This window comes from Brassica oleracea, chromosome C1 (assembly GCF_000695525.1).
Source record: "Brassica oleracea var. oleracea cultivar TO1000 chromosome C1, BOL, whole genome shotgun sequence".
Taxonomy (NCBI): domain Eukaryota; kingdom Viridiplantae; phylum Streptophyta; class Magnoliopsida; order Brassicales; family Brassicaceae; genus Brassica; species Brassica oleracea.
In genome coordinates this window covers 7,794,842-7,795,071 of record NC_027748.1, presented here as the reverse complement: position 1 = coordinate 7,795,071, position 230 = coordinate 7,794,842, and positions in this window count along the sequence as shown.

Genomic DNA, 230 nt, shown 5'->3' with positions numbered 1-230 from the left:
CTACTCGATGCATCAATTAATACCATAAAGTAGTAGAATGGTCCACACGGTGGATGTATTGGTCCACAAATATCACCTTGGATTCTTTCCAAAAACTTGATTCTTTGTCAATTTTGGTTGGTAATGGTCTTATGATTAATTTCCCAAGAGCACACGCATCACATGTCATTTTATTACTTTGGTATATATCTTGGGTTTTTATTGAATGACCATGTGAGCTTTCAATGATT